Source organism: Megachile rotundata, chromosome 5 (genome assembly GCF_050947335.1).
Source record: "Megachile rotundata isolate GNS110a chromosome 5, iyMegRotu1, whole genome shotgun sequence".
Lineage (NCBI taxonomy): Eukaryota > Metazoa > Arthropoda > Insecta > Hymenoptera > Megachilidae > Megachile > Megachile rotundata.
Window position 1 is genome coordinate 16,543,715 of NC_134987.1, and position 19,711 is coordinate 16,563,425.

The 19,711-nt window shown below is 40.9% G+C and overlaps 1 protein-coding gene across 8 annotated transcripts in view; it reads right to left on the bottom strand.

Annotated features, from left to right (window-relative positions):
• Positions 1 to 17,277, bottom strand: part of kug (FAT atypical cadherin kugelei) — a 420,874-nt gene extending 403,597 nt beyond the window's left edge. For all 8 annotated transcript variants that reach the window (XM_076531851.1, XM_076531850.1, XM_076531849.1 and 5 more), the window contains exon 1: positions 16,881 to 17,277. The gene's annotated coding sequence lies outside the window, so the exon portion shown is untranslated. The remainder of the gene's footprint in view (positions 1 to 16,880) is intronic.
• Positions 17,278 to 19,711: the final 2,434 nt, after the last annotated feature.

The following is a 19,711-nucleotide window of genomic DNA, read 5'->3' on the forward strand; positions in this document are numbered from 1 at the left end:
CTCTTAATTAATTCGACTGCAAGTGTACGATCAATTCGAACAAGAGTTTGCGTTACTTGTTGGAAACACTACGTAACTAGATACGGGACAAACCGTGTCATCTCTCCGCTTCTCATCGTCTCTACCGTCAGACACAGTTAGCATAAATTCCAAATGAACAAACAAAACTATTCATTTTAATCCTGGATTAAAATAGAGAGAGAATTGTTGGTGACCCGATAGGCAATTTAGAATCTATTCTCTATTTTCAAACATTCCATTTATTAATGGAAATAAATATTGGCATCGAAGTGCAGTGTATGGTGCGACTACATATAAAATATACAATACCGAACAAAAATTCTCGCTGCGCGAGTACAATGATTGGAAACGCATTCCACATAGAATCACATTTCAATTATATCGACGAATTCCTCGTTTCGCACAATTCACGCAGAGATTTGCTCCTAGTATTAATAACCATCGATTACAAAATAACGCTCGTAAATTACAGTTTGTATATGGGTCTATTATAACGTCGTATCAAGCCGTCACCCCGGGACGCGTATCCAGCACGCCGTAATTAACGCCATTTGTACACCTGTCGTTCTTAGCATCGATACCAGGTTCGTTTTACGAGCAGACAGTACTTAGAAATTGGAAATTGTGTCCTGGTTATTAGTGCACTAACAGCGTGATACGACAATAACAATATTCCCTGGTACTGCTGTTGGCTATCGAGATTCCATATTCAAAGGATATTGCAGAATCGATATAATCGAACGTTACTCTGGAGAGGCTAAACGTAGAGATTCGCCGAGAGGACAGCCATAGCGAAAGGATATATACATAATCAGATATTTGCTAGTCGGATACATAATCAGATAGTCACATAGTACTTGTTGAACTCCATAGCGTTATAACGAGAATCAAGTTTTCTTTCCGACTCGTGCAACTTCGAATCGACTCGATGGATTAATTGTAATTGGCTATGTAGCAGATAAGGTTCTCTATTTTTAAATGTAACGTCATAAGGAACTGGGATCTTCTTTGAGGGCAACGGTACTCTGAAAGATAAGAGGCAGACTCGATACGGCGTAGAGGAGTAAGATATTACTTCATGGAACCCCTGCTTGTGTTTAGTTAGGCATGCGGGTTTAATATACAGGGTGTTGAACTTCGAATCGTTCAGAACTCTGTAATTATTAGAATTAATTTAAAATCACCCTTAAATCTTGTATTAGTTGAATTGTTCGTTGTTTACGGTCTAGCTGTGTTACATCGTTGTTATATCAGGAATATTATATCAGACGCATTATTCTGCCAATATATATTACATGCGAAGCATTGTATATGCACGCATTGTATCGGTAAGTATTGTTGGGCGTATCGCTACCAAATTAACGCTAAATATATTATACGACGCAAACGCGTTGTGATATCAAAAGAGAAAATTCTGATCAAATATTGAACTAGTAGTTAAAAGTTAATAAAAACGACAGCTATTAATACCATTTTATTCCTTGCGGAGAATTTTATTAGCCTATAAAGCTTGTACTCGTGATTCAACAACACCTTGTACACGATACCCGGTAAAAGAGATAGAACACGGGTAAGCAACGATAAGAATCGGATAAGTCATATATTTATTGGCGCCTGAACCTAACGTCTAAACCTTAAATCACGCTCTGATCACGAATCGTTTTCCTCGACAGACTGCTAACATAAAACACTATTAAAGCAAAACGACCGATTCAATCCGATGCAAACATCGATGCACCCGGTTGCGATCTTAGCCTGATCGAAATCGTTCGATCATTTCTTTTAATTTAATTAATGGAACTGCTCGTGTAATCTCTGCCATTAATCCTTGCTAACAGATACGAGTCGTGAATTGTTACCGAGCAACCTATTCAACGGCATCTTTATGTAAAAGGGAATCGGGGGGACCATCTTCGCGAAATTCTGCCGCGTCGATATCAATTAATTTACCCACGAAGCCCTGTCTGGCATACGGCCAATTTCCTCCTAAATCTAGATAATGTCTAGGATACCCTTCATCTTCGAACATCTTCATCCTTCAAAACTCCTCCATCCTTCATGGTTCGTTGTAAACTTCGATCTTTCGTTGCACGATTTTGTACGAAGAACATATACTAACAAGAAGATAGAAAATATTTTGCAAAAGTTTACTGAATTTTCCAACTACGTTAAATTATCGATACAAGTCATCGACGATTTCCACAGCAGTCAGCATGTTAACAGTTTTATGGGCTTGTTACGTGAAAATTTATATGAACTTTTCAAGCCGTCGTCGGAACAGTTTTCTCCCTCGAATTCTGGTCAACGTATTAGTCAATCGAAGCTGCTTACGTAAGTCAGGTAGAATTTAAGAAGCGAATGTTTCCGTCTGACTCACCGGCTCGAGATAATATCAGTAAGATCTCACCGAAAGATTAGACGAAATTTCACCTGCTGATGTGTCAGCTATAAACGATAACTTTAGTCTAATTTTATATGCGCATACGGTTCAGACCACGACAAAATGGTGGTAAGTTCGACCGTAATCGTCTAAAATAATTCGAACAAGCTCCTGATTACGTTGCATTAACCAGAACGATGTTCCTCGCTCGATCTCTCTCGGGACGTCGAAAACAGCCACTCCAACTTCGACAACATAAATCTTCGTCCGTGTATCACGGTTCGCCGACTTTATTCCGCTCAGATTCAACCGGGGACGAACGCATCTGTCGTCTCCGGGAAACGGGAAAGGAATGCGTGCACCACATTATAATAAACTCGAACGTAGGAGGTTAACGCGCGGTTCGAACAAAACACTTTTGTCGACGGCGGACAAAGCTAGCACCACTCGGGGAGCTGCCGGCAATTTTATATTTATCAGATGGAATTCTTAATTTTTTTTGGATTTATATATATTGTTGGATTCATATATACTTAGGTTGCGAGTTCGTAGGTTTGGAATTTTTCAATTTAGAAATTCAGACATTTGAAGGTTTAGAATTTAGCAGCTTCAAATTTAGTATCTTCTATGTTTCAAATGTTAAAATATAGGAAGGCAGTACATTTGAAGTTTTGCGTTCAGGAATTTCTACATTTCAGATGTTCAACTTTAGGACTTCAGATTTAGTATCTACATTTCAAGCTTAATATTCCGGAATTCTACGTGGCAAATGTTCAACTTCAGGAAGTTAGACACAAGTTTTCAATTTTAAGCAGAGTTACAATCGCAACATGAACTCGAAAGAGTACTTCTTGTAATCTATGAAGGAAGCAGTAAGGTTTCGCTAATATACACAATCATCGATAGTGCGATGTGGTTCAGCAACAAACAGTTCCTGTTCGGTCGTGACAACGTGGAATCCGACAACAGCTGACCGTTCGCTTGTTCCGACTGCAATCTAGCGTCATTACCGACATCACAGAGAGCTCGTTAGTCTCATTTATATTCACGTTGCTCGAGTACAACTTATGTTGCGAAGAAGACGAGGAAGTTGGCCGGCCTGGACGGTCCTGCGCTATCGTTGTTGCGCCGAGTGACTCTCTTCTCTTGTTGCTCTAGAGCTGACAAAGTGCTCCCCGGTTCCGGGCTTCCGTATGTTCTTCACGTTCCGTATAAACTTTCTACCCGGGTGGTAATGCTCCTTTTAACGAAACAACCTCGTTGCCGTGGCCATTGTCGTCGGCTTCTGCTGCTGCTCGTCGAGATTGTTTCTCTGAAACGTCTTAATTGTACGAGGACTGCTTCGTTCTCTCCAATACCACTTGTACCTTCTTAAACGTCGATTTCACACTCGCTCTTTCCCTCTCATTAATCGAACTCGCTACCTATACTCTTTCATACATTTTTTTTCTATTTCGTAAAGAGAAATGCTACAATTCATCTCCCAATACTAATCATATATGAAGGAGACACGTTCGATTTCATTGGCCTTGATATATCAAGAACGACATTTTGAACTATTAACCCCTTACACTAGTTTGATGAGTCTGACTCGTGACGCACTCATACTTCGGCTATGACTAATGTTACTCGAATTTTGAATACATTGCAATTTGAAATTCAGGTCCAACTATAATTTGCATAGTCAGCGACTGCATGATACCAAATTCACATAACATTTCAAGTTTCTGTGTCTGTTTTCATGTTATGGCTGAAATTAGTTCTGACTGACGTACTTGACAAAAACATCATAGTGCAAGGGGTTAAATATTTAAACATTGAAGTATACAGTTCTCTAATGTTATATTTGAAGAAAAGTTTTCAACAGGTTCACAGAATGAAATAATTCTGAATAGCATTTCACAAATAAATATTAAAGAGTCACATCCGATTTCATTGGTCTTGAAATATCAAGAACACCAATTTAAACAATTAAACATTGAAGTATACAGTTCTCTAATGTGATATTTGCAGAAATGCTTTCAACAGGTTCACAGAATGGAATAATTCCGAACAGCATTTCGCAAATAAACATTTCAAACAGTTGAGAAGTTTGATGTCTGTCACGTAGTCGTAATGTTTGAGCGTCTTGGAAAGCGCTAGAGCATGAATTTCAGGAAAAGTATTATATCGATATTTTCTGTCGAAACGTGAATCGGTTCGCGATGTAAAGCGGTAACGAAGCTTGCCAGCACATGCACGCATGTCGATTAATTCCACATTCCACGGTGTACGCGTTAGCAATCGTTGTTGGCCTCTGCGTTCCCGTTCGCTCGGATTTCCCCGGGGTCTGATGCGACTGTAATTGATAGAACGTGCCCGGATACCGATTTCAGCGAATACTTCGGACCCGTGTTCAAACATCACGATATTATTGGTAAGCCTACGAAATTTTCAGATTGTCCTCGAATTATTTGACGACGTTGTTTGCGAGCGTTTAAACTTGTTTACGAGCAGGATACTTTAACTCGACAATGTGATCTAGTTTCGATCTAGAAACGGATGTACGTAGGGTTGTAGCGCGTTTTCTTCTTTTTATGTCTAAATAAAATCGCCGAGAAACAAATAAAATTGATATAAAACGATACCCAAAAGTTTCCAGACAATAAGCTTTGGATTTTTATTTTTGTAGGGGATATGGATGTATATTTTATGTAGTACCAGGAAGTACAGTTATTCGAAATTGAGCTATATTTTCAAAATAACCTCGCACATAAATGAATTACGCTCAATAAAGCAGGAAAAAAATTTTACTGGTAGTCAAGAGCACAATAGAATAAATAATTGCGTACAGTGAAACAAGTAGTGAAATAGAATGACACAAATGTTGGGTGTACTAAAAATTGCCTACTAAAAATTAACACCACGTACATTAAATATTTACAGAAATATTAATTCCTAAGTAATATTATTTCATAAATAGAATTACATCATAAGAATAAGGAACTGAATTTATATCGATTAAAGCTTGTGCCAATTAAACTGTAATGACACATACAAATCTCTCCCCATACTAATTTACCCTAACGAGGTTCTCGTTCGTATTTTCGTAAGATTTTCAATCGCAACACAGCCAGTGATCATAAGAGGCTCTCACCGAATTGCGAACAAGTTACAGAAGCTCCAAACTTACGACCCCAAATCATAATGGGAGGGTGGTTCTCCTCCACGTTCCTTTATTGTCGACCGAATGTGCTGGACCTTGCACAGTCAGTGTTTATCGCTGTGCACCCTTCTCGAAACGACGTATCTTGTTAAGGGAGCCAAACCCTCGGGGATGATGATTCACTCGTGCATCCCTGCCGCTTGAAAAATGGGGCGTTCGGTGGTGGTAGCATCCGTGAGTATGCAACAGGGTAGCTCACCCTTCGATACAGAACAAAACGAAAGGAAATTGCTATTGCCACGGAACCTTCTCCCTCCGGTACCCTTCGTTTCACTCGTTTCTCGTGGCTCTCCCTTTTTCGTTTTCGTGCCTGCTTTCCATGAAGATATTACACGGGGGTTGGCAACGCTATTCGATCGATCGGATTAGAATCGAAATTTCGCTGCTGTAATTTCTTTTTGGAATATTGCGGACAAATTTCTAGGGTGTCGTTTCTTTTCGATATTTATTCATTCGATGCTTTGTAAACTTGTGAATTTCGTAATGAGATGTTCCCAGAAGGAAAATTCGTAAGTTTGATTCTACTTGCAGATGAGAACGGAAGGAGATTGGATGCTGCTATATTGGACACGAAAATAGTTCAGTCGTTGAAGAACGACGCGAAATCGAAGCCTCATGCAGGAATGCACGTTATCATTAATCATGTCGATCGTACGGTAGCACGAACATGAATAATTGGTGCTGGAAGCTGATCGCGAATACTCCTTTCCTCTTGAACCAATTACCGGTGGCATCGTAGCATCGGTCCAACGGAAGATCGAGGGATCCGTGTAAAGATTATCAAAGAAATTGTTTCAGAAACAGAAGCGGTAATGGGACACGGATCGAGGTTGGGGGGAGAAGAGACATCTTACGAAGATATTGATGGAGTTTGGAGTGCAGTCCCGATGGCCGATAAGAAAATCCGGAGATCAAACGGGTAACGTTGCAAAGAAAAACAGGAACAGTAAAAAGTGAAAGAGATAATGAAAGGTACGAGAAGATAAAAAAGGGGAGCGGGAAAAAGTACTCGTTATCTTTGGTAAATCTGAAAGAAAATTAAAAAAAAAGATTCTTGGATCGCGAAACAACCAAGCAGGCTATCAAAGAACGCCGTCTGTCGTTTCAGCGAATCTTTATTGACAATGCGATGCCACGATAACGCTTCGAGAAACATACGTAATAAAGCATGATCTCATAATCTTAACGACGCAATCTTTGATTCTTCAGCTTTAATCGCATGGCGATAAAATTCTGCTTAACTTTGCAATTTATTGGGAATAGATAAAAAGATAATATATTGGTATTATTTTCAAGATGTTATTTTCAAGGCTTAAGACAGCTGTGCTCTTCAAAAGTGAAAAGCGTTCCTTTGAAATCTGGAGACCAAACTACAACGTGTTTATTATTCGACCCAGCAGGACTAAACACAGTCAGACCCATGCTCCATGGTGTCATGGCTGTTTCTCAATTTCTTATACAGTGTTTCTCAACAAAATTCATTTTTGAATCTACAGCTAATCCACAGAATTAACTCAGCAGCGCTAAACATAGTCAGACCCGTGCTTCATAGTGTCATGGCTGTTTCTCAATTTCTTATACAGTGTTTCTCAACAAGATTCATATTTGCATCTACAGCTAATCCAAAGAATTAACCCAGCAGCACTAAACATAGTCAGACTCCTGCTCCATGGTGTCATGACCATTTTTGAATTTCTTAAACGGTGTTTCTCAACAAGATTAATTTTTACATCTACATCTAAGAATTAATCTTGATCCAATACTTTGCTACATAGGTCATGTCAAAGCTTCGTCATGGAGATTCCGCGAGCTGCACGACTCGTTCCGCGAAACACGCGAGCGCGTGTTCTCTTACCGGGCTCCGAAATCGCGTGTTCTCCAGAAATAACGCGAATCACGTAACTCGACTAGCGCGGAACAATGCAGAGACAAGTATGACGGCGTTTGGTCCGCGTGTATGCACGCGTATCCGGCGACAGCTCGCGTGTACTCGCGCCGCGTCGAGCGTTCTCCGAAGTAAGGTAGCCAAGACCTTTCGTTCTCCCGTGTCGTTACACTCGTATCCTTCGACTTTATGTCGACGCTTTATAACCGGCGATAAAATTCGCCGGCTCCCTCGACAAACAAAAGCGGAGTGCTTCAAAGAAACCGATAAAATGCGTCTTACCTGAGGTTCATTTCGTTGGAATTCGCCGATCAATTTGTAAGCCATTTTGATAACTGCCTGCAATTTTTGTTCTTCTTCGAAAATTACGGGCGAATTTTAGCTAAGTTTGTATTGTGAATCGTAAGGGTTGGTATTCTTGTTTTGTACGGGGAATAGGTTATCTTCAGAGGCTTATGCAATATCGAGGTCTGGCAAAGTTTCAAACGGAGAAATTGTCGGATTTAGAAAGTTAGGAATTAGAGTAGGTAATTTGGGACTTGGGAATTTAGGACTCCAAGAATTGCGGATGTAGAAATTAACTAAGTTCAAATTTAGAATTTGGAAATTTTAGAAACATGTTGGAGTATGAATTTCAATAGAAATTTTCAACTTCCAATATTGACGCATATTTAAATTCTTAAATTTCCGAGCCTCCAAAGTTCTAAACCTACGTTCTCAAATTTCATAATTCCTAATACCTCAAACCTAAATAATCCTCCAATTTCTCATTCAAAAATTTCTGAACAGGCAAAATCCGAATTACGTGCATTCAGATGAACCATAAACGCCGTTTCTCCGAAGCTTAACACACCCTTGGTACAAAAGGGTTGAGGTTAAGCTACCTGCCCGATGGGTTGTTCAAACGCAAACACCTCCCAAGAGCACAACACTCGGTATGCCTAACAGTATCGGTAAAGCACATCATCGGTCCGTGATTTACTCGCAAAACGCAGCTCATAAAACGAATCGTAAATGTCCGTGAAACTTAGCAGACACCAAGCGCGCATCTCTGAAGCACGAAAAGCCAAAGCGTTCACGAGGCGCGTTTAAGCAAAAGAAGCACAAGCGGTTCGTTTACGTAAGACGATCAGCTCGCAGTAAAAACGGCCGGGGGTAGCAAGGATTAGTGGCATGCCCCGCGTATTTTCCAGCAGCGTGTACCGAATTAGAGAGACGAAGCTTATTACCGTGGCTGCAGCTGTGCGTTATAATCCAGCCACGTTTTCCACGGATGGAAACGCAGCGACGAATAGCGACGCCTTTAGTTTTCGCGGCTTATTGTCTCTAATTCGTAGCGAACGATTCGAACGTGGATGTCTCGCGTACAATACGTTCGTTCATTCATTCGTTCGAGACTCGGAACCAGGTTACGTGGGTTACACGGGGTTAGGTATGCGTGCAGAATAAGCGTGGGCTTTTTAGCATGTCGGTCAACGACTTTGTCGACGGTGACTTCGGAGGACGGTCTCGCGTGGACGGTAAATCCGTCTACGTCCGATCGACACGGGGAATGAATCGTAAAGCACTCGCCTGCCACTCCTTTTCTATCGCTAATGGCTGCCGGAGGAACGTAACGTGTCACCGCAGGGTGGTCGAGATCACTCTTTGATCGATTTAAGTCTGACCGGACGGACGTTACACTGAAACGTGCTCCACTTTTTAAACTGGAGGAATGATAATTGCGTTCGAGGATATTGGGATTATGGGATATTGGAATCTGATATGGGGATCAGGGAAAGGAGGAATATTTGAAGGTCTAGAGATAGGTGACTTAGAAGTAGAGATCCACATTTGGAAATTTAGAGGTATTTGATGTGTTTAAGCTTGTAGAGATATAGAAATCTAGAGGTCTAAAGTACTGAGGATATAGAGACATGTAGAGTCAAGAAATTTGGACATGTGGAGATGTATGACTCTAGGAGATTATAGACATCCTTATGTACCTAGAAATTTAAATGCCTAGAATCACTTACCTCCACATCTTTACAAACATAGATCTCCAAGGATAAAGAGATCTAACCCTAACATTCTAAAGAATCTGCATACACAGAAATCTTGAGATCTACAAATCCATGGATACCCATAACCCATGAGATCACATATGTACAATATTAGACCTGACATGTCCACATATTTCCTACATCCTTCGCAAAGAAATAACACAGAGATTCTACAATAAAAAAATGATTACATCTCCACATATAATCCTAAATATTTCCAGCTGAACACCCACAATCAAAATGACATCGCTCTTAAACCAACTTAATAGATTTTGCTAGCACAGAAGGATTTGCTCAGAACTTTCTAAATTTTACTGTACTTTTTTTAATGTTTCCAGTCATGACTACTTGCGTCGTTCACGAGACTAGTAATTAAACATACGGCACCTGTATATTTTAAAGCGAGATCCGACTTCTAAGACCCTTCCACGTAAGTCGACCATGAAAATTAGCGGCACGGCATAGAAAGAACGCGGATTCCTGGCCTCTGTCGCGTACCGTTTGAATGACAATGAACCGTGTTGAATAGAGACGAAAGTTCTGGTGAGATACGTTTTAAATATTCCTCGTGGCATCGATTCTACTTGGAGGAAATAAGAAATATCTGGTTATAGAACTGTTTTCCAATCATGAAACTACTTATACTAGTTTTTATATTCTCGAATCCATTGTATCTGGTTCATATCTGTTATATTACTGTGACCGCATTAGACTGCCTTAGGAGATATAGCAAAGAAAACCGTTATTCGAAGTGACTAGACTTTTCATAGAACCTGTAGATTACTAGATTTTTCCTAGGATTCACAGGTTTCCTCAGGTTTTCTCCAAGCTCTACATTTTCCCTCGGTTGGATTCGGGTACTCGTTGAAGAATGTACATTTCATTGTAAACGGATTTAGCATGAAAAGACGGGAGAAAAAAATAGAGGGAAGAAAGTGGTTGAAGGAAGCATAAAAGGAACTAGCAAAAGAGATAAGTAGAAATAAATGTATAATAGGAGAAAAGGTAGGGTAAAGGAGAGACAAGTCCACGTAATTTCCACGTTATTAATCCGCTCAGGGCTGCATTCCCATTTGCGCTCGAGGACTTTGCTTAATAATCGCAAAGCCGCGAAAAGCTCAGATTACCTTAAGTACTTCAACATTTATCTCAACTTATTCTTTACTCACGGGGATTGGTTCAAGTGACGGGGAACCGGTGAAATTAATTGATAAAACAAACGCTGCACCGGGCTTTGTTAGCGTTACCGTGGCCAATTATAAGAAACGGAATTACCGCGAGAGACGGGTCCGAGAAACATCCAGACACTTGACGGAATAAATATCCAGCGAAAAAAACGAGCCTCCGTTATTTATGACGCATTCAAAATTCTATCGTGTCGCGACGTTTAAACGGTTCATTCGTTTTTAATAATCACTGTTATTGCGAATAAAACTTGTTCGTAAAACATTCACGCGCCGAATTAAAATCACGAAACGAGGTCGAGGTAATTCTGTTCAAAAATTAGCCCAATTTGTCGAATACACGTATCTTTCGGCGGTTATTTAACGTTTCATTACAAATGACAAAGCAATTAACAGGATTCACGTTCAATTATACCGATTTCATTTCGCGCGTGTCGTAACGAATTACATTTAATTATCCATGCATCAAACATCGCGGAATAATCGCCGATCATATTTCCATGGTAAAATGTCGGTTATCAAAGAACAAGGTACATATTTCACGTCGTGCACGAGGGAAAAGCGAACGAACAAGTACGATGACAGTAATCCAGGTGCATCCTCATAGAGGAATCCATCTTGCACGTAATAATATCCTTTAAGAGCTCCGCTGCATAGCTTCGTGCTGCATATAATACGTAAGAGCTCACGAAATACACGTTTGTCGCAGAGTATCTCCAGCCTTCAATTTATACGAATTTCTTGCGACGAAAGCGTAACAACGAAACAATTTTGCTCCTACTCACAATTTTCAATGAATCATTTAGCAACGAATATCTCTATTCTTTTTGTACACTCGGTAAAAGCTAGAAATAATGGATCTACTTACCCTCTCAATGCTCCTATAAACAATATCAGATTCGCGGTAGAATACGCGCATTAAGAGTAATGAATATTTAATCTATCAAACTGCATCGCGGTCGCGCGAAAGTGCTTGACAAAGGATATCGGTGAAACGGAACAAATTCAGGAAACATAAATAAGATTATCGTAACTTCCATTCCGCGTAAAGCAACGCGGGGAGATCATAAATTGCTCGTTCGCGGAATGCATACGTTAGAGGATAACGGTGGTGAACGTCGCGGGGGTTCGGTTTTGTAAAAACGCAAAGCGAGCACACGGTTTATTGCGACAAGAAAGATCTCCGCTAATGCAACATACTTTACGAATGCTAACGAGAATAGTGAAGTGTCGACTTTCTCCCGGCCAAACCATGCATATGATCGTCATATTGCACATCGTGAATTTCCACGTTTTCCGCTGCACCATTAAAACCGCCAGTACGCCGAGCAATGTTTCATTTCCGGCAGTTTTCTCGATTACAGTCAGCCGTACCCGGGTTAACATTATTTATTATTCCTTTTTCTACGGAGGCGGACGAGTGCCGTATTTTTAACGTTCTCAACGTGTTCCGGGGACGTTGGTGCTTTTAACTTTTCACAACTTCCGTTCTTTTCGGGTTCAAAGGATGCCGTGTCGACTTGCGAGAAAATATTCTACGATACGGCTCTTGGCAACCTGATGCTGAACTATCGCGATACAATTGAAACGAGTTACACTATCATGCAAACTTTACTATTCACGCTCTATCATAAAATTCTTGCAGAACTAACACGAGACGAAATTACTTAGATAAAAGAAATTTTAGATTAGTGTTTTAAATACCTCTCCCCTGGAATTTATCGCGTTAAATGATTAGAGTTAAATGAAGAAGAAAACGTTAAATCAGTGCACTTAAAAAAAGTTGAAACTAAGAAAGATAAGGGGTCAAAGAATAAAAGATACGTCCCCAACTTTTTTAATTAATCAACGTCTCAAACCTACTGCACCATTTTAAACTTATCAAAAGTCACTCATAAATTCACGCAAATAAAGAATACACGATACCACCATAATTCATCAAAATTATAACACGAAAAGTTTCAATAAACGCATCTAATGAGCATCTAACAATTCGAGGAACTAAACCGGGGTCAAATCAGGTCGACGTACGTCAGACATTTCTCCCTGCTTCGAACGTGCATTCGGAAAAAAAATTGTTTTTTTCATGGCTGCACGTGTTGCTTGGTCCTTGCCTTTTTCATGCTCTGGTTACGGTGCGAGCGGAGGCGAGTTCACTTCGGATTGCACCGAGCTCCTACAAGCGTTTCAAACGCGAACCAGACAGTTTAAAGCGTTAACGCGTATACACAACCGTGATTTAAACATGTGCCATATCGCGCAAGTTCCATACAAAGGGGAGTACGTTGATTGAATTGGAGCATCTTCCGTGAGTATACGTGTGCCACCGTAAGCAGCCGTGCGAAGAAGCTGGGGGATGGAGGCAAATGGTGTCGATAACAATAATCGATATCTCGCTTATGGTGTCGTGAGAGAGGATTACAATGTGTCATTTATATTGAAACTGTGGGAGTGAAAAATTGAACATATTAGCTTTTTCATTGTTTAAAAGTGCAATGTGTAAAAGTAGAAGGTGATACGGGTAAAAGTATAACGTGTGGAGATACACGTGGACGCGAAAGTCCAGATGGTGAAATAAGGAGTGTATTAGAAAACGGAGACAAAGAGCGAGCACGTTCAGCCCTATTTTTGTATACATAATGTCAGTCTATTTCGATAAAGAGGTCGATGTCTGTAATTAAGAGGGGATCGGAGAGAGTGCTACCTTTTCGAAATTAGCCTTTGTGAGAGGCTCGGAATTCTCGAAAGAGACCTGAATCGAGAACACGGCAGCTGGTCCCGTGTATTAGGTGACCGATCGTTGTCGCTTTTATACAGCGAACAACCTTTTACCGACGCATTTATTGTCGTACTCGAGTTTACGACGCTCTCAGGCATAGGTACCAACGATTTTACGAGTCTAATGCTTTCGTCCGCTCTTGAAATTCAATCTCCGCTTTCTCTGTCCTCACGAAAGGTGAATTTGCCCGGGGAACAGGTTTCGAAAACGAGTGACACCAGGAAAAATTTCACGCCGGTAAAATCCTATCTGTTCTCGGGGGTTTGTCGAGTCGGAGAGGTAAATCTTGACGACGAGGTCAATCGAACATCGATTCCGTCGTCACGAATGGGAGTGTATTAATCAGCAGTTATCTCCGATGCTCGGTCGCGTCCGTTCGAGCAACGTTTCTGGGACGGATAATGGATAATCGTCGGCCACCTGTCCCTGTCGTAATCTCACGAGGTGTAATTAACGAAGCCTCGTTAACATGCGGACTAAGACAAAGGGTCAAAGCACCCGTGGAAACCGCGTACACAGCCTTTAACGGCGTATCGTGGCTAGCTGCTAACAGTTTGTCGATGCTAAGAGTAACACACTAACGTTTCGTCGGGGTTCAATCTTATCGGCGGGACGAATTAGAACGGAGCCCCCTTTTCGTTGCACGCGACGAAATCGACCGCTCGCTTTACGTGTACTAAATATCGCTAATGCTACCCGAGTATTATGATCTCGTGTTTAGAAAAAATTCGCACCTCTATTAGTATAGAATTTTGATCACCGTGAATACTTTCAGTTACATGTAAAAAAAACCGTGGAAATGATTTTTCCCTATGGAAAGTTTTGGAGCGGAGTCTCGTAGAGGAACGATAAGGTATGCAAATTTTCGTTCTAGTTCAATGTTATCGCGAAAATATATGAAGTTGTCGCTATATTACCGAGGGTAAGATATTCAGCGATAGATACATATTTTCATGTCATTTTTATGTAACACTGCGACGCTTGAATTATGTCTTACATACGGCTGCTATTTTTTTTTAAATAGAAAGAATTACAGGAGCATAAAAAATGTCTACATATGTGATTATGAAAAAAGGTAGAACTCATTAATTTTTGAAGTGTAATCAACACCTGAAACGCCAAATAGGAGTAACGCGAAGCAAGCATCCGAGTCGCACAAGAATCATCAATTTTATGTTGCAACTAAATTCGTCGATGAGTAGAAGCGTTAATTACGCAAAGTATTCGGCTATGAAGCACCCTGACAAGATAATGAATATTATTCGCGAATAATTAAGCGAAACGCGTCCCCGTGTTCAACTTAATCCCATCTATCATCGCGTGGTAAAATGTAAGAAAAAAAAGGAGTAACACAGAAGATGACTTCGAAACTTTTTGCTACTTCGTGTTCGCTCGTGAAGACCATTTATCTTTCGCTAATACATTTATCTTGCAACATTTGTAACCCGGCGTACACGACACGAGCGTGTTTTCTTCCGAATAATATTTTACAATTATTTCCTATCAATGCATACAAGCTCGGAACACGCTAGGTAACAGGAAAATAATTTTCCTTTTGACATCGTAACACGGTACGAATTCATCCAAATACCCGTTGATACGATCTGTGCGTGTACCTAAAATAATAATGGTCGACACTCGGCTGTTAAACGAGCGTGCGTTCCACGTTAAAGGGTAAATGAAATACGACATTCCTTTAATATCACGCTCTATCCGCTTTAAGCGTCGTTTCGGACTAAAAAGAGAAAAGTTCGCCTGACGAATTCCAATGTTTCTTCCCCGGCGAGGTTACGCGCTGGAGAAAAAAATTTCGAGAACTGGTTTTCGAAACTAAGAAACTCGTTCCGACATAATAGAATGGCCCCAAGGATTTCAGCGTTCAAGGAAAGGTACATGTTCGTTAAGTCCGCGTCGCAATCGTCTCGTCGCGTTAATTTAATGCGAATAAGTATCGCCATCTATCATTTCCTTCTCTTTCTCACCTTGCTTCGATCTCGCTGTCTCTCGCTCGCTCTTTCCTTCTGCTCACGATGGAAAAATAACATTTTGGATGATAAAGCAACAAGCAGCGTAAAGTGACACTCTAATCCGCGGTAGATCCCGCGAAATTCGTTTAAAATTCTTTCGGCAACATCCATATTAAATTCTTGTCTCTGCGCTCCATTTTACGTGCTTTGATATACCAGTCTGTTGTTACGGATTTTTTACGATATATTTTTTCTGCAGGTTGTTCGATTTTTCTGCCAATGTTCGATTCAAATTTTAGGAACGTTTGAACAATTTCAACCCTCGATCGTCGAGCATGGCTCTGTTTCACTATAGTCTTTTCAGCCTCATGTCAAAATCACCAACAATCAAATAATATAAATTAATTCATAATTTAGTTTCATTAAAGCATAGATACTTTTACAACGAATTGTGAAATTCGTTGTAATTTTCATAAATGACTTGTTACGATTAAATTCATAATTTAATAATTTTCTTGTTATATTGTTCGAACGTTACGTATATTTATTATCACATCATACATTAATATATCAACATATGAACGATAATGATTGATAATATATTTAAACGACATCAATAATGTAATTGGGTTCATTTACAGCAGATAATTGTATCCATTAACTTGTAACATCCATTAATTATTAAATTAGCACAAATATTTCGAAATATTGTAAAGAATTTTTAATTCAATTTCGTTCTAAATTAAGTCACATGTATATCGTATACTTAACGGTGTAGTGTAACGAATATAAAAATGAACGCAAAGTTTGTTGACACTGCGAACGAGACGGAAACGTTTCTGATACCCTTAATAATAACATCGTATCGCTACTTGTCAGGCTAAACAAACGATTCACTGTTTCCCTAAAGTTTAGCCTGTAAATTTAAGGAATTTCCGTTTGTATCGCAAAACTGTTTGTTGTCATAAAATACACATCGCGATCAATTTCACGTTACGAGTAATAAAACAAAGATCGCTCCATTTAGAATTCACCGATACACATGTCACTTTTGATCGACCATCGTTTACCACTTAAATCGAATCATTATCAAAATCAACACCGTGAATTTCTACGATCCTCGTCCGTTAAGGAACATGAAAGCGTACACGAGCAAAGGAAATGCACACCTGTAACGCGTCGTTGAGACCGTCGAACGATTCGAAACACCGTACGTTTACCCGCGCCATAAAACCATTGTACAGTGGATCGTCGACGCCATTTTGTCCTATACACGCGATCGAATGTACGGTCGATGAAACGAATACGACGTTCAAAAACGCGTGTTAGAAACCCACTGTCGAACGATTTGCTCACTGGGACTCCGAAAAAGTAATCGATACGTTTCGGAGCACTATTATAAATAAAAAGCACGCACCTTTTTTCCGCAAAGTCGAGCTCCGTTCCGGTTCCCTTTCCCGCACAATTGGCGCCGTTCGGTGCTTCCGATTCAAGTAATCCAAATGGAGCTAGTTGGAAGAGATTATTACAGACTCGACCGAACACACCGTCCGAGTCTCACCATTGCCGGTTGCGTGTATGACACTGAACTCACCCGAGGGTATACACGGCGAACCCTTAATAAATAAACCGAACGAGATACCGCGAATTTTCTTTTCTTTTTCACTGTCACTCCAGATTCACACTGTACGTCGTGCACCGAATCACACGCGATCAAAACAAAGAAAATAAACGACACACCGTAAAAGGGTCGCCTGCACGTGGAAAACGGCGACCACTGCGATATAACGTCCGTCGCGTCGGAGCGGCAAGCCGAAACTAGCGCGCTGCGCGGCAGCCAACCAAGGCGAGCCTACTATCCCCCCTCCCCTCGCCTGTCCCCTGCCTCTAGCCATATCGCCGCCCCGCAACCCCCTTCGGCCCCTTCTTCGCCGACGACCCTCTCCCCGCAGAAGCCTCTTTCACTCGCACTCATTCATCCCTATTGCACGTTGTCCTAGTCCGTTACGTTTCTCTGTCTACGGTACCCTGTCCCCTTCCTTGTCCCTCTGCGGACCCATGATTCCCTTCACGCGCAATCCCTTCCTCTGTGCACCGTGCCACGGCCGACGACGATCCCTTCTCCACGAACGATCTCTTACATAGACCAGCCAAACCCGGTCCCTTTTGCAGCCAAGTCCCTCAACTAGAACGTTACGAATATACTACACGGGTATATGGCCACGCTGTTTCGATATGTTACCGGTTAAGTGTGAAATACGACGATCTACGCTCCGGAGCAAATCTGACTTCATACAGTATATGACAGCCGAGGGAGGAGAGCTTTCGGTCGTGGTGTTTGGGGACCTCTGGGACTTTAAAGTTTGACGATTAGGATTTGAGGGTGTAGGAATTTGGGAAACTTCAAATTTGGGGATTTATGAGTTTGGGAAGGTATTTAGATACATTTTGAGACCTAGGAATTTGAGGAACATTGGAGAACCTTGGCGTTTGGAGTTCTACAGTTTTGGGGATGTAGAGAGGATTCAGAGATTTAGAAGTCTGCGTTGGGACTTACAAATATAGCGACTTGGAGAGCTAGCAGTTTGATAACATACTTATTTGGGTACTTTGGAATTTTAACATCCAGGAGAAGTCGTTTTGTATTGTAATAATTTATAGACCTAAATATGTTGATAAGTACAATAAAAACTCGAGGATATTAACTTTGAAATTTGAATATGTATAAATCTATGAAAGATGTGAAAAGTCGTAACTGACCCTGACTTCGTCCATCGACAGTTTACGATCATGAATCATTCTCTACGCATGGAGTATAACACGTGTTACCTCGGCATGTATATGTATCTTTCGAAGCAATAAATAAAAGATTGTTCTTCTATCAGTGTGGCGCCTTGAAAGACACTTCTTTGTATCACAGACAGCTGCATATCAGCGATTGGCTATATCTTGCCATTACAGGAAATCGCTTGTGACTAACAACCGCATCTGCGTGTGATATCATACTATTTGTGTTCATTGAGAAAAAATTGTCCGATTTGAGTGCTGTAACGTGGCTATCTCCGATAAAGGCATTTTTAAAAGCGTTTCTAAAATTATCACGAAACTTTTGCGTCGTACCTCTCTGGCATGACTAAGAAAGTTTTTCAAGTATCTCTTGTGCCAAGGCGTTTCAGAACCAACGAGCCTCTAGGATCGGGTTTAAACTCTTCGCTTGCCTTTCGGACAGGCAATTTATAAGCGAAGGATCTGCAGAATTAACCAAGGTCTACTTCCTTCTCATAATCATAACCATTATTTATAACCTCGATCTTCTTTTTATCGCTGTCCTGTGTTTCCTCCGTTTCCTCTTATTTACTGTCTCGTTAGAGCTGACTCACGATGAACTTAGCGTATTAACAATGGTCACGCGATTCATCGATCGATACATTGTTCGCGATTGCATAGCTCGAATGGTCAACAACCTCGGATGATATTCGAAAAACAAGCGCTAACGCCTTTCCGCGCGACAATTTGCACGGTCCGTGGCGTGGTCCGAGTCGCTAGGTAATTATTTGATTTCGTCTCCAGGAGATTCGAAGGCGATTTTCGGAAAGCTCTCGAGCAACTCGAGCAGAATCGAGATCTACGAGTGCGCTTGAACGAGCGTTCGGGATTTCGGTGCTAATGGCACTTCAGAAGGAACACGGTTCCCCTGGTGGTTGCGAGTCTAAATGTTTACATAGGAGCTGTTCTTTGTTGTTCCTAGTATTTTGCGTCAATATTTTTCGTTTGTTGCTTCGAATTTACTTCTTCGTGCTGTTCTTACGTTTTCCATATAATTATTATATCATGAACCAACGGAAATTTAGAGCACTGCAGACCCTACACTTAAGGGGGGCATTAGAGTCTCTCACGCGCGACACATTGCGGACGGGAGATAAGAATCGACATTTTTTGTATCTCAAGAGTTGACAATTCTCTAGAGTTTCCTAGGCTTCTAAACTCTAGGTTCAATACTTTAGATTCTATCTAGTCCTTCCTGTCCGAATGCTTGCTTGCATTACCTTCTCGTTCCCTGTGCACTTGCAAAGGTGAACTCGGATGTCCAAACACGTCTCATTAACGGCCGCGCCGTCTACAGTATCGAGTATAGACACTGGCAACGATGGTAAATTGCGTCCGGATCTGAATAAACACGTGACCGTGCTATTTACTCCGGTAGTTGGCAGCCCCAGCCGAGCAGGAAGGGTGTACGGATCAAAGACC